This window comes from Miniopterus schreibersii (genome assembly GCF_964146895.1).
Source record: "Miniopterus schreibersii genome assembly, chromosome: 11".
NCBI classification, from domain to species: Eukaryota; Metazoa; Chordata; class Mammalia; order Chiroptera; family Miniopteridae; genus Miniopterus; species Miniopterus schreibersii.
The window spans coordinates 26,018,911-26,033,470 of NC_138111.1; positions in this window are offsets into that span (position 1 = coordinate 26,018,911).

Consider the following 14,560-nt stretch of genomic DNA (forward strand, 5'->3'; position numbering starts at 1 on the left):
CTGCTCTACAAGTCTGAGTCGGACCCAGGCAGAAGACAGAGGAGGCCACTGTGGGTAGAGAGCGGCCCCTTGCGGTGTCCCTGTTATCTGTGTTCTTGTCTAGGGCACAGAGCTCCTTGGAGAAGAGGCTTCCTGGAGGAGGCGGCACTTGAGCTGAACAATGAAGGCAATAAGATTTGGGACGGTGGAAATGAGACAAGGCATTTCTGGCAGGATGAACAGCATAAGCAAAGGCCTGGAGGCTGGAAAGCATGGGCCTGTGCCAAAAGGGAAGAGAAGTGGAAGCAGCTGAGATGGGCAGTGGAAGGGGGAGAGGAAGAGGCCCCAAGGAAAGGGAATGAGTGTTTGAGCTTAGTGAGTGTTTGATCCATGCCAGCACTTTACACACACAGGAGTTCATTAATTCCTGCAAAGCCCAGTGAGGTAGATTTTTAGGGCCCTCATTTTACAGATGAGGAAACTGAGGCACAGATAGGTGATCACGCAGTTGAAAAGGTAGAACTGGATTTTATCTAGATTATCAGACTGTTTCTCTCCTCCCTAATGGGAGTGTCTGCCCCTGGTTTGTGCTTGGAGGAGAGGCATGTTGATGGGGCATATGTGGGAAGCTAGGGGCTGCACCCCATAGCCCTGAGGTCTTGGCTCATCCTCATGGTCTCAGGCCTGACAGCACATTACCTGGGGTCCTCCCTCTGCTTACCCTAGTGGCCCTAGAGCCTCTGCCTGGGCTCCTGTCACCTTTCTGGGCCACAGAGTACAATGGCTATAATAATTTACAAAGGGGCCCTAGAGATCTCTTTCTTGCCCATTATACAGATATGGAAACTGAGGCCCACAGAGGGGAAAGAACTTCCTTGGTGACGTACACCAAGCTAGGCTCAATGCGGCTTTCACCCTGGCCCTTGCTAGGCTCCCATCTGGCAGCTGGAAGCTGATCCTACCATACAAGGGTCCAAGCCTTGGCCACAGAGAGTAGCAGAGAACCAATTTGGGTTCCACTGGCCAGCCCAGGCCCCTGGAAAATGTGTTTGAGTGTTGGTTCAGTGAGGTGTGTCCACAGGGTTGGGGTGAGTGTGTGGAGCCTCAGGGTGAGGGGCCAGGGCCTCCCTGAGGAAGGAAGCGAGGCTTAGCTGGCCCTGGCCCATAGGCTTTCTGGAGGCTGAACTCACCAAGGCAGAGGGAGAGCTGGGTGGGCCTCCCAGTTTTCCCAGCTCAGCGGTGGACCTGGATCGCCTTCCACTCGCAGCCCAGCTATAGCCCTGCATCCAGCCCAGGAGGCCACCTGCCCCTTTCTCAGCTCCTTGGCCTGCTCTCCTGAGGGACTCGGGGGCACAGGGAGCCACCTCTACCCAGACCGAGCTCAGCTCTGTGTCGGCTTCGCTCTGTGACCTTCACCACCACACAGCCTCAGCGTGGGCACTGTTATCACTCTCACCTTCAAATAGAAATAAAGGAGGCTCAGAGAGGTAGAAGGACTTGCCCAAGGCACCAAGTTGGAGCTGGGCCTCAAATCCAGGTCAAAGTGACCCCAAAGCCCTTGACCCTTGACCATACCCGTGACGGCCCATGACCCAGACCGCAGCCACACTTCCCGCTGGTGGTTTGTTCCCAGCCTCTGATGTTGGGCAGCTCCTGGAGCGCCTGCTTCTGCCCTAACGCCTGGGATGCTGGCTGCAAGCCTCTGGTTTTGTGCTAACGTGGCCCCCACCACACACCCCATTTCTCCTCTGACCCTTGCTACTCCCCCGCCTTGCCCATCTCACCATGAACCAGCAGCCACACCAGGGCAGGGACAGGGTAGGGTCCAAGCCTTTTCTGCGGCCCCAGCATGCAGCCAGGGTGCACACATGGTACACATGCTCTCTGTAAGTGAACCCCTGCAAAGGCGGATACCACCCCCATTTTCCAAATGGGAAAACTAAGGGTTGAGGGGACACTGACCACGTGAGTCACCAGCAGGCTCCAGGCAGAGCAGTGCCCTGACCAGGCCTCCTACTGTCCAGACTCAGGTTCCCTCCGGGGGGTAGTTGGCCTACAGGCAGCTGGGCAGCCCAAAGTCCTGAACATGGATCCGAAGGCTGCCTCTTTGGGCCATTTGTTGCCAGCTGGGCAGAGGTGAGAGCTGGAATGTGAGGGCCAGGAGATTACCTAGTGGGATTGCCAGGGCTCCCTGGGGAGGGAGTGCGTTATTTCTGCTGGGATTTCTACCAGAGCTGGGTCGCTAATCCTTCTCAGGGCTTGGCTGAGATTTAGTAATGAGCTGGAGCAGCCAGAGTGCTTGGTTCTGTGAGCAGGAACAACTGTTCATTCTTAACCCAGCCGGCTCCTCTATTTCAGGGGGAGCAGGGAGCCAGGAGCCAGGACGGGAGCAACAGTGCTCACACCAGGCAGGAGCCCAGGGCCCCCTTTTGCAGATGGACCCACGGAGGCCCAGCGAGGCTGTGAGGCTCGAGGCAGAACCAAGATCCAACTGGGCAGCACCATCCCACGAGCAGACTGGGCTATAGGTGCAGCAGGACGGAGCCCGGGGGAGGGGCCGCCTCCCAGGGACCTGGCTGGTCATCAGGAACCAGGGGACATCAGGGTGGCGCCATTCCTACCGAGAACCTTTCCTGCAGGAGGAGGGAGTGTGGGGGGACTGGCGGGCATCATGCTAGTTTGTAACCGAGCTGCCGAGGAGGGTGGTGTAAGACAAGGAACCGGCGGGAGGAAAAGCGTGGGATCTTTGTCCTGGGCCAGTCCCCAGGAGTAGGCCCAGATTCCTGTGCAGTGATTTACTCAGGGAGAGCTCCCAGAACAAGCCAGGAAAGGAGTGGGAAGCAGGAGAGGAAGGAGAGCCCCCAGATGGTGGCTTTAGTCTGATTCTGTGGGGGTCTCTGAAGTGTAGTTATGTCTCAGGGTTGTTGGGGCCCCAGGCAATGGAGCTGGGCTTCCATACTCCCTGTACCCCATTAGTCAGGACCATCCAGGGAGATCCAGGCGGCTTCCTGGAGGAGGAAGCATGTCCTTGCGGGGTTCTGTATGATGACTGAGTGTGAAGGACCCAGGGAGGCACTCAGGCACCGTGCGGAAGGACACAATTGGTGTTTCCCACTGGGCTGAGGGCCACGACCCATCCTGATTTAGGGCGGGCCAACGGGGAGGGCGGAGCTTGGAGAGACAGGTCTGCAGGTGATGCTCACTCAACCATTTCACCAAAAGTCCCATAAACCACCTCCGGAAACCCCTTTCTCATGTGCCGCTGTTTGGGGCCAAAACCCTGAACTGTGACGAAGAGGGACAAATAGCTCAGGTGCAAGATAGAGCGGCCTATTTCAGCTAAAACCATTCAGAAATGAGTCACTGGCCTGACCTGGGCCCCAAGAGGCTGCACTAACTGAAGCTTAGCGCCCCGGGTGAGGTGGGCATAGGGCCTGGGCCCCAGGGGCAGGGCTTCAATGGACTAGGCCCAGGGAGGTGAATCGGTGTAAGTGACGACTCCTGCACCTTTAGCTGAACCCACTTCGCTCTTCCTTCACCTCCCTCAAGGCCCTACCTGAACCTCTTGGCCTCCAGCCTCCCCTCCCTCCTGGACTTGCCAGAGGGTCCCCTCTAAAAAGCAAATCTGGTCTTGTCCCTTCCCCGCCTACCACCTTCTGTGGCTCCCCATTGCCTTCAAGTAAAAACCCTAAAACCCAGTGTTCTCCCAAGTGCTCTCCTGGTGATGAATCCACAGCAACTGAGAGGAGCCAGCTTCAGGCAGAAATCAGAAGTCCCAGCAGCTTCCAGAGCCTGCCGGGCTCAGTGGGCTGCAGCCCAGCTGCCCGGGCAGAGCTGCCCAGGCCTCCCTCCCTGGCTTTGCCTCTGTAATGAATGTAGGGAAGGCATGTAAATTGCAAGTCAACACAGTCCTGCAAAGCTTATCTAATCCCTGCCTCCACCCAAGGGAGCAGCGCCCTGGCGGCGGAGCTTTTCTTACAGTGATTACACTTGGTTATATTTCAGCAAATCAACCCAAAACGAAGCACTTAGGTCTTCTCTCCCCAGTCGTCTGCAGGTGCTCCCAGGTCACAGGGAGCCTTGCAGTCCTGCAGCCCCAGGAGGGCCAGGGAAGGGAGGGGGAGTCTAGTGCATCAAAAACTCTCCTGGGCTCTCCCTTTAAGCACACCCAGAATCTGACCTCATCTCCCCTCCGCTGCCTCCACTCAGGCCTCAGTTACTGTCACGCCTGCCCCGGCCTCCTGGCCGGCTCCCTGTTGCCTCATCCAGTCTCTTTTCCTGGCCGCCGGAGCCCTGCACAACTCTCCTCCGAGAAGCTCTCCGAGGGCTCCCATCACCCTTGGGATGACCAGGGTGACTGGAGTCTTACCTCAGCCCATCACCCCCACAAGATGCCCTGCTCTCCCTGCCTCTCCTGCTTCCCCGGGGTCCTTGCTGTTACACACTCTGCCAAGGGAGCATGCAGGGCTCCTGCACTTGCTGTTCCCTCTGCCCGGAACATTGTTCCCCGAATTTCCTACAGATCTCACTGAAAAATCAGCCCTTCACGGACTTCCCTGATTGCATCACCCCGTCCCCACCTTCATTCTCTACTCCCCTCACCCTGCTCTATTTATCCCCTTAACACTCACACCAGCCTGATACAGCCTTATTTTTATTTATTTAGTTAATTTTATTTATTTAGTTTCCCTCTAGAATGTAAGCTCTGAGACTTAGAGATTTGTTTTGTTTGCTGACATCTCTAGTATGGACAGCAAGGCCTGGCACATAGCAGATGCTCAAGATATATTTATCAAATGAATGAATGAATGAATGAAGCCCATCTGTCATTTGACAGAGAAGGTGGGCAGAGCCCCCAAGAGGTTCTGGGGTGTCCCCTCTGGGGTAGTGGAGTCAGCCTGACGTTCCCTCCTGTGTGAAATCTGCTGTCCAGGTTCTAAATGGACATTCTGGGGGCAGGGGGCAGTTCTGATCAGCTCTGGTTTTCCTTTGGTGCAAACACCACCTCTTCCTGGGAGCCCTCCCAGAATCTTTCCCAATCAATAGGAAAACTTCGCCCCACTCCCTCCTTGCCTGACGCTTTCCCCTGAGACCTGTTTTGGGTGTCCTTGAGCTCCCCCTCCGACCCCTGAGTCATGCCCAGAGAACACCTGGAGAGGCTGCTTCGGCTCCTGTGGCCTCAGTCACACCCTTTTCCTTACCTAAGCCTCACAACAACCCTCTGGGGTAGTCATTACTATCCCCATTTTACAGATGAGAAAACTGCGGTCAGAGGCCGCAGAAGTGACTTACCCAGGTCCCACAGCTGGCGACACAAGGTGAAGTGCAGCCGGGCTCCATGTTCACAGTTGGTGCTCAAAACATTTTTAGAGAATGAATGAAAGAGTATATCTGAGTTCTGGGGCCCGGAGTGAGCGATGAAGAAGCTGTAATCACAGGAGGTGCCAACCACTGCCGGGACAATCATGTGGCCTGTCCCATGCTCAGCTGAGCCTCGAGATTGAGACCTTGCTAGTGTTCTATGTGGAGAAAGAAAAGGCAGGCAGTCCCCCTTCCAGGGGGCCAGGGGACCCACCTGTTGGATGTGAAGAAGTTACATGACCAGGCCCATCCCCGGCCCTCAGCCTCTCACTGGGGTAAAGACAAAGTCCAGAGGGGTTGAATTATGAGCCAGAAAAAGGAACAGAGCTGGGACCAGGCCTCTTGACATCAGTCCTATCTTTGTTCTCTACCGACTACCTCCATAATGGCTATATCCCTGGGACCTGCCTCTCAGCTTCCTCATCTGTAAAGTGGGGATAATTGTACCTACTGAATAGGATCAAAGACCCGGTCAGGGCACATGCCCGGGTTGCAGGCTCGATGCCCAGCTGGGGCGTGCAGGAGGCAGCCGATCAATGACTCTCTCATCATTGATGTTTCTCTCTCTCTTTCTCTTTCTAAAATCAATAAAATATATATTTTTTAAAAAGATTAAATGAGATAGCCCAAGAAAAGTGCCTGGCAGAATGGAAATTCTTATTAAGTGAAACATATCATTAACTGGGTCCAGGAGAGGCATATATACTGGGTGTCCCCAAAAATGTATACACAATTTGAATAACTATAAAGTCAGTGTTTATTAAAATATATTTCATTTTCAAAATGTGACAGAATCTACAGACTGTCAGCTGTTAAAATGTGTATACATTTTTTTGGGACGCCCTGTATGTATGACATTGCTTCCTCCTTCCCTGACTTACAACAGGATCTCACAGGCCTGGAGCTGCAAGCTTGGGCATTAGAAGACCTATTTGTTTAAGAAAGAAAAAAAATAGTGGTGGAGATGGTGTGGCAAAACCAGCACCGTGTGGAAGCATCCTGTAACATATGCCAAGGAACAAATAATTTCAAAGCTGTCCAGTTAAGTGAGCTGCGAACTGGATTTACAAGATTGCCAAATAGGGTGTTTTAAAAACTGGTAAAAGATATAAATGTCTCCTCCCACTTTTTCAGGATTGGTGTTGAATTCCACCTACTCCGCAGCAGGACTCGGCCCCTCTGGCGTGAGCTGCAGGATCCCGCACACACCGGCCGGTCCCCGGGGCCAGCACCTTGGTGGACGGCAATGGGACAGGACGTACCAAGAGCCATAGATTCAACAACAAAGATAAATTTTTTTAAAAAAGAGAGCCATAGAAACCATTTGTATATTTTGACCAATTGTTTCCTCTGGAATTTGTCCTACTGAAATAATTTTTAAAAAGCAAAGCAAAAATGGAAACCTATAAAGATCTTAATGGCCGTGCTGGTCACAGGTGAGGAAAGTGACAAGCACACTCAGTCATAACAACAGGGACCATCGAGCAAATTATGCTTGAGGCCTTGGTGGCTTGTCAGCCAATTCAAACGATCATTTTGGGAAAGACAACGTGGATGATGCTTCTGTTCAAAGGTTTCCTATCAAAGGCCAAATGCAAAGCTGCACTGAGACTCTGGTCTCTACCGTCAGGGCAATTTTCTTTCCTCTCTCTCACAACAGCCCTCTGAGGCAGACAAAACAGGGTCACGACTTAGTCTCCCGCCAGCCAGGGGAGGAAACCAGGCTGAGCGGTGAGAAGCCACAGGGACTCAGATTCGGAACTGGGACAGCCCCAGGGTCTCCTAATGCAGAGCCCAGGGCTGCCTCCGAGTGAGGAGCTTGTCCCTTGACCTGGGGACCCAGCAGCAAGCCCCAGAGCCAGGAGATGGGAAGGGAGGTCCTCTTTGCTGGGGTAGCCCCTAGCTCCCGAGTGAAGACAGTGCAAGACAAAACCCTGCTCTCCCCCACCGTCCCGGTCTCACCCAGCAGAGGTGTCCCCTGGACTGGCCCTTTCTCTCTTAGGCTGGGGTTTCCCACCTTGGGAGATTTGGAAGAACCCCCAGCCCCAGCCCCCACTTTGTTTTGAGCTGGGCTTGTACGATGCCCCTTCGACACACTTGACCCCTGGCATCATGTGGGAAAACCCTTAGATACTCTAACACCCAACCTATTAATAAAAAACTGAGTTGCAGTGTGAAAATGTTCCGTCATGCAAACGCTGGTAGTAATGCAACAAACACTCAACTCCATTGCCAGCTTAGGAATAAACCTTACAGGGACACTCAAAGGCTCCCTGGTGTCCCTTCCTGATCCCGACCCCCAGCGCCCTCACAGAGGTGACTCAAGCCGGAATGGGGTAATGCTTTGTGTGCTTTTAAACATTCGGTGGTTTCATAGTGTCTTGTATTTATTCCACAGATTCACTCAACCAGTATTTATTGAGCACCTACTATATGTGAGGCATCGTCTAAGCGCTGGGAACACTGGTGAACAGCACAGGCAAGGTGACTTTTTGTGGTGCATCCATTCCTGTGGTGGGAGCCAAATAATAAGCGACATTTATGGGTGATAGCTAAGTCATGTAATATGTCAGACTGTGAGAGGTGCAAAGGGAAAAATAAAGTCGGAGATGCAGAGGTGGAATGTTGCAGTTTTAAGTAGGATCATATCCTTCTGTGTCTTGCTTATTTACTCAATATTATAATTTTCTTTTTCATGAAAGTACCATCTCATTCCCTTGTCAGTAAATATTTAAAAATTTTTTGGTCATCAAAGACAATACTGCCAGAAGCACTCTTGTAAATGTCCCTTTGCACACACTCAGAAGAGGTTTTCTGGGGCATGTATCATGGCCTAGATTTGCTGGGTCCAGGGTGTCTTGGACTTCACTTAGCTGGATGGTACCAATGGTGCCCCAAGGTGGTTGTACCGATGACGCTCCCACCAGCAGCACATGGGCATTCTCATTACTCCATCTCTTCTCCAACACTTAGCGGTGTCACAGTTTTTAAAATACTTGTTAATTCAATGAGTGTAAAATGCTATATCTTTGTTGAAATCTGAACTTCCCAGATAACTACAGAGGTTGAGCATATTTGCATAAATTTATCTACAATTTGTCTTTCTTCTTTAATGACTAGAAATGTCCTTGACTTTTGTCTATTGATTTCATATCTGCTAATCTTGATGCTAATCATTGGTCAGTAGATCTCTTTGGGTTTTCTAAATAAACTATCATATCTGCAAATAATGACATTTTCTTTCTTTCTTTTCAAATGTATGCCATTACTTTATTTTCTTTTTTATTAGTTTATGTAAAAACATCTGCCATTAAATGTATTAATTTTAATATTTAAGAAAAATAAATTCAAAAGTACAATGTTGAATAAAAAAGGTAATAGTGGGCATCCTTAATTTTTCCTGATTTTAAAGAAAGTGTTTCTATAGTTTACATATCAAGTAATGTTTTGTTAAAATTTTTTATAGATAACTTTTATCAGGTTAAGGAAAATCCCTTTCATTTCTAATAGTTTTAGGACTATTCAGAATACCTATTTTTTTCCCCCAATTTTGTAGGAATTTGTTTCTACAAAGACTTTAAATTTGTTGGCATAGAGTTTTTAGTAACATTCTCTTACTATTTTTTTCTCAGTAATCTTCTATTTGCAAATATGGCCCCATGAAAAGGAAAATCTCCAGATAGTCGGCTGCCTTTTCATCATTTAAACCTCTGCTTTCACTGTGCTGTGCTGCTCTTTCCATGTATATGTCGCTTACGGCATCTTTCTCCCTTCACTGATCTTCCCAGAGATTGACCTGGGTTTTTTTCTTCAAAGAATTAACTCTTGGTTTTGTTGGCCTTTTTCATTGCATTTTTGTTTTCTATTTCAGTGAATTCCATTTTGTTTATATTCTCTTTCCTTATATTGTTTGGGGGTTTATTGTATTTTTTTAAAAAACTCAGATTGGAGCACGTAGGTCCTTAGTTTGTCCTGAGGGTATTTGCCTCCAGTCTGAACAGAGCTGAACAGCAACTGCTCTGAGTGAACCGAGTGAGCGGTGGGACGGAGGGGATGGAGCTGGAGGCCAGAGGCCAAAGGGGGGGGGGAGTCCAACTGGAGACCCTTCATACCAGGCTTAAACTTCCTGCAATGTCGCTCTCTCTAAACTATAGTAAACTGATTTAAAACAAGAAAAAACCCATAAGAAAGATGAGAATAATACAGGAGTCATCAGCATTTTGTAAGTTAAAAAGTAAATGGATTAGTAGGCCCAAGAAAGCCAAATCCCAAACTTGAAAAAGAAGTCTGATTTATGCCGCAGAAACTTGAAGAGACCCAGAACCAGGTGTGCCAAGTATCTTAGCCTGGGGTTAACTGGGGTGGACAGAGAAAAGATCCTACAAGTTTGTAGAGAAAAAAGTGGATTGTAGACAAAGGGCTATGGCTCAGAATGGCATTGGATTTTTAAAACAGCACCAGTGGAAGCCAGAACGCAATGGAGTAATATGTTCAAAATTTTGAAAGAGAGTTTGTAGTTAAAATGGTGATAAAAATTAGCAAACGAAGCCAATGATAAAAACCAGTCAATTATTAACTCCAAGGAAAATTAAATGTGCACGAGAACAAAACGGTAGTATCCTATGCAGCTCATTTGACAATAAGTTTACAGTCAAAATAAGGCAAATAATGAATATTGATCTAATCAGAATGACAAATATCTATACTGGGAGGCTGATGACCAGGGGTTACGTATGGGAAGGGGGAGCAGGAAGGGGGGAGTGTGAGTATGGGCTTTGTGGGGGTGTGTTTAGGGGGAGGGGTTGGTGAGAAAGTTCATCTTCTCTTTTCATGATGAGAAATCATTAGATAATACCCAAACCTCAAAAATGAAGAAGTAGCATTATAAGCATATTACTTAGAGAAAATACAGTAAATACCAGAAGGAATGAAAGCAGTTTCTCTGGGACTGAGAAAGGAAGGGGGGGGGGGGAAGCTTCAGGGAATTGCTGATTTTCGTAACAAGCCATGAAGAATTTTTCAACTTTTAAAATTATGTATAACTTTGCAAAAATATGTATAACTTTGGTAAAAATAAAAACTAAATTTAAAAAACCCCCCATGACTCATAGATACAGAGAATAAACTGATGGTTTCCAGATTAGGGGGAGGGGGTTGGAGGGCTAGTTAAAAAGGGGGAGGGGATTAAGATGTACAAACTGGCAGTTACAAAATAGTGCCGCATAAGGAATATAGTCAATAATATTGAAATAACTATGTATGGTGCCAGGTGGGTACTCGACTTACTGGGAGGATAACTTTGCAAGATACATAAGCGTCTAATCATTGGGGTGCACACTCGAAACTAATATAATATTGAACGTCAACTGTAATTGAGAAAGGAAAACAAAACCCTGTGGTTAGCAGCCTCATATGTATATCTTTAAGATTTGAAAACTTGTTTTCTTAGAATAAATTCCAGGCGGGACTGCTGGGTCAACAGGCGCACAAGTTTTCAAGCTCTCACAACACAGGGCTGAGTGGCGCCCGACCTCACCCCGCCCAGTGGGTAACCGGTTCTCATTTCCAGTCCTTGCAAACCCCATGACCAGTTCTCAGATCTCGGCCAGTTTGATGGTTTTAAAAAAGGTGTCATCTTGTGGTTTTAATTTGCATTTCTTTGACTACCAAATAGTTTTACACAGTTAATATATTTAACCATCTTTAGTTCTTCTTTGATTAATTTCCTGTTACAGCTCTTTGTCCATTTTTATCTTGGAATGTTCATCTTTCTCACTGTTGACCTAAGGCCTCTTAAAATAGCCTTTGTCTATCACACGTGTTACAAATATTTCCTCCTCAATGGGTCCTTCTGCTTTTAATTTTCTTTTTTGATGCGAGGGATTTTTCATTTTTATGTAGCAAAGTGTGTCTTTCATGCGTTTTGCCTGGACAGCCCTTGCTCGTCCGCAGGCTTTCACCGATTCGGCCTTTCTGTCACTCTGTCTATTTCTCATATACAGTATTTCGTGTATTCGAAGCGGCTCACGTTGCCAGGCTCTGAAATCGGAATGTGTTCCTAGCTGCTGGTGCTCAGGCTCCTCATCTGCCTTCTGCACGTTGAAATGTGCAGGAAATGTGGGCCACGTGTACCATTTTCATTCCCGCAGCAATGAATGAGAGTTCCGGGTGCTCCACATCCTCACCAGCGTTCGGCGTTGTCAGTGTTCTGGATTTTGGCTGTTCTAACGGCTGTGTAGTGGTATCTCACTGTTGTTTTAACCTGCATTTTCCTGATGACCTGTGGTGCCGAGCATCTTTCCACGTGCTGATTCACCATCTGTGTGTCTTCCTTGCTGGACTCTGTCTGGTGAAGCCTTAGGTCCATTTTCTGCCTGGGTAGTTTGGCATCTCATTGTTCCGTTTTCAGAGTTCTTCGTATATTTTGAATAGCAGTCCTTCGCCGGATATGTCTTTTGCAAGTATTTTCTTCCCGCCTGTGTCTTGTCTTCTGACTCTTCTGAATTGTCTTTGGCAGAGCAGAAGTTTTAAATTTTAATGAAGTCCAGCGTATCAATACTTCTTTCATGGATTGTGTCTTTGGTGTTGTAACTGAAAGGCATTACCATACCTAAGGTCATCGAAATCTTCTCTTCAAATTACTTTTCTTCCTTAGTGGTAAAAGACAAACAACAGGAAAAAAAAGTCACCCATAGTTCTACTTCTCAGGGACAAATATTGATGGAATTTTGGTCGTATCCTTTCAAATTTGCACTCACATGCACTTACACAAATGGGGTCATTTTCTACACATACCAATTTGCAATCTGCTTTTTTTTATTTTGTTAATCCTCACCTGAGGATATTTTTTCCAATAATTTTTAGAGAGAATGGAAGGGATAACGGGAAGAGGAGAGAGAGAGAGACATTGATGTGAGAGAGACACATCGATTGGTTGCCCCCATACATGCCCCGACCAGGGCTGGGGATTGAACCTGCAACCCAGGTGGGTGCCCTTGACTGGGAATCGAACCCAAGACTCTTCGGTGCACCAGCTGACCCTCTAACCACCAAGCCGCAGCAGCCAGGTCTGCAATCTGCTTTTTATACTTAACAGTGTGTCATACATATTTTTTATAATGAAATATCTATTTTCAGATTTCAAAAGAAACATATGTGTTGTATAATTCAAATATTACAGAAATATATAATGCAGAAAGTAAAAAAATTCCAATTTCTTCCATGGCCTCTTTAGGCTTTCTACCTTCTTTTGAGTCAATCTTATAAATATTTATTTTCATAGAAAGTTACCCATTTTGTAAACCTTTTAAATTTATTAGGGGTATAATCTTAAAGTAATCTCTACAACATTTAAGATCTATCATCTTTCTTTGTCTCCATCCAGAGAGAACCATCTGAGGAGTTCTTCACAGTTCCCTCCACCTTCCGACATCTTCCTGTCCTTCAAGGTCCTGCTAAAACGCAGCCTTCCTAGTCCTGCCCCTCACCCTCCCACAGCTCCAGGTTTGTGCGTCTTATCGCTGCACCCAAACGCCACTAGGGGCAGCTCGAGGTGGAGAGAACGCGGGCAGAGCTGGGCTTGCGTCTGAGCTTTGCCACTTTCTAGCTGGGGAGCTTGGGCCCTTTACCGAGCCTGTCTGAGCCTCAGTGCTCTCATCTGTAAAATGGGACGGTGATGGTACCTGCCTCCCTTGGCTGAGGAGAGGACTGAATGCGGCTGCATGAAAGCTCTCCAGCACTTATTATTTTATTCGATGTGGGGGTGCGGACTCCACTGGCTCCCAATGGCCAGGGCCAGCGCCAGGGTCTCTGTAACCCCAGAAAACACTGACCTGAAACCCACAGAGGAGCCCTGAGAGACCCTGTGCAGAACCCGGCAGGCGGGCGGCTCCCCTTTGGCTGAAGCCCTCAGGAACCCGGGGGGCCCAGCAGCCTGGGGCGGGCTGTTTCTCCCGCTCCCCTGCGCCGCCTGGCTGGGCCTCTGGCCTGAGGCGTGGGGGGACAGAGGCGGTAAGGGAAAAACGCTTCTGCTCAAAAAGTTAAAAATACAGCTGCCATATGATCCAGCAATCCCACTTCTCGTTATGTCCCCCAAAGAGTTGTAAGCAGGGACTAGAAGAGAGATTTTGTCCAGAGCATCATTCCCAGCAGCCAATAGATGGAAGCAGCCCAAACGTCCCTCAGTGAGTGCACGAAAAAGCAAAATGTGGAATGTACCCCAGGGGAGAATTACTCGGCCTTAAAAAGGAAGGAAATTCTACACATTCTAAAACATGGATGAACCTTGAGGACATTATACCAACTGAAATAAGCCAGACCCAAAAAGACAAATACTGAATGACTGCACCTACATGAGGCACTGAGAGAGTCAAATTCACATGGACAGAAAGTAGAACACGGTTGCCAGGGCGGGGGCCTGGGGTGGGGCAATGGGGAGTGATTGTTTAATGGGCACAGAGTTTCAGTTTTGCAAGAAGAAAGAGTTCTGGAGATGGGTGGTGGTGATGGGTGCACAATCGTATGAATGTACTCAATGCCACTAAACTGTACACTTAAAAATGGCTAAGAAGGTAAATATTATGTGTTAACCACAATTTAAAAAAAAAAAATCCTCTGAGGTGTTGTAGTTGCCCAGGCTGGGGATTTCCAAGCCACCACTTAGAGAACTGGGCCCAGTGGCACCGAAGGCACAGGCCCGAGTCCCCAGCTCAGGCCCCACTGCTCGCAGGGGACTTTACCTATCGCCTTCCTGCCAGATGCCAAGGAGATGGGAGCGGGCCCATGTCCCAGCTCCCTCCCCGTTCCAACGAGGCAAATGAGAATCAGAGAGAACGGAAATGTGGGCTTTTAAAAAGTAGAAAGAGAATTAAAAATACAATAGAAAATCACGCTCACTATTCCAAGATTAAAAACATTCTTTAGAAACGGGGCTTTATTAGGTGACATGCTTCCTGCGTCGTGCGGGAGAGGAGGGAGCCGGGTCACAGGCGCTCTCCGTAGGGGGCAAGCAGGTGAAATGATTATGAAATATGTCAAATAAATGGTCCTTTTTTTCTCCCTAGGAGATAAGAAAAGGTAATTTGGTCTGTGAGTCGCACACACAGAAGACGTCATGGTCAACTGCATTAATACTGAATACTTTGTCCAGAGTCACAGAGCTCAAAGAAATTACAGAAGCTTTCTCCCGTGAATCCTGGCATGACTCTCAGCAGACCTTTCC